This window comes from Silene latifolia, chromosome 9 (genome assembly GCF_048544455.1).
Source record: "Silene latifolia isolate original U9 population chromosome 9, ASM4854445v1, whole genome shotgun sequence".
In the NCBI taxonomy this organism is placed as follows: domain Eukaryota; kingdom Viridiplantae; phylum Streptophyta; class Magnoliopsida; order Caryophyllales; family Caryophyllaceae; genus Silene; species Silene latifolia.
Window position 1 is genome coordinate 145538687 of NC_133534.1, and position 622 is coordinate 145539308.

Consider the following 622-nt stretch of genomic DNA (forward strand, 5'->3'; position numbering starts at 1 on the left):
ATGTTGAGAGCCCAAATCACCGGGTTCAAACAAAGGGATGAGGAATCTTTGTATGAAGCATGGGAGACATTCAAGGATACTTACCGATCTTGTCCACATCATGGACCTAGCGAGTGGTTCCTTGTACAACATTTTAGGAATGGTCTATATGAAGACTCCCGAAACATTCTCAATATGGGAACAAATGGTATGTTTACCGAAGTTGATGATAATCAAACATGGAACAAGATTGAAGAAATGACGGTCCATAACTCACCATATAGTAGACCTTGTAAGGCTACTAGAGTAGGAAAGCATGAAGTGGACTCTATTACTCAATTGGGCGCTCAACTTAGTGCTCATATTGATACCATTAATTTCAAGTTTGAGAAGGCTATGGCTAAGCTTGAAGAAGCCTCCAAATCGCCTAAGCAACATGTGAATGCCATGGTGGCATCTTCATCAATTCCAAGTGGAGTATGTGAGAGTTGTGGAACTTTGGGACATGACCAAAGTGAATGTAGGGGAACAAGTGAATGCTTTCCAAGCATACAAGAGTGGTACCCCTGATTCCAACTATTACAATGAAAACACCAAATTCCATCCCAACATCTCACACAAAAGCCAAAATGTTCAAAACCCT

The 622-nt window shown here is 41.0% G+C and overlaps 1 non-coding gene across 1 annotated transcript; it reads right to left on the reverse strand.

The window, feature by feature from the left end:
• LOC141603438 (small nucleolar RNA R71) lies at positions 1 to 108 on the reverse strand. Its single transcript, XR_012525316.1, has one exon. It is a non-coding gene; the product is annotated as a small nucleolar RNA R71 (small nucleolar RNA).
• Positions 109 to 622: the final 514 nt, after the last annotated feature.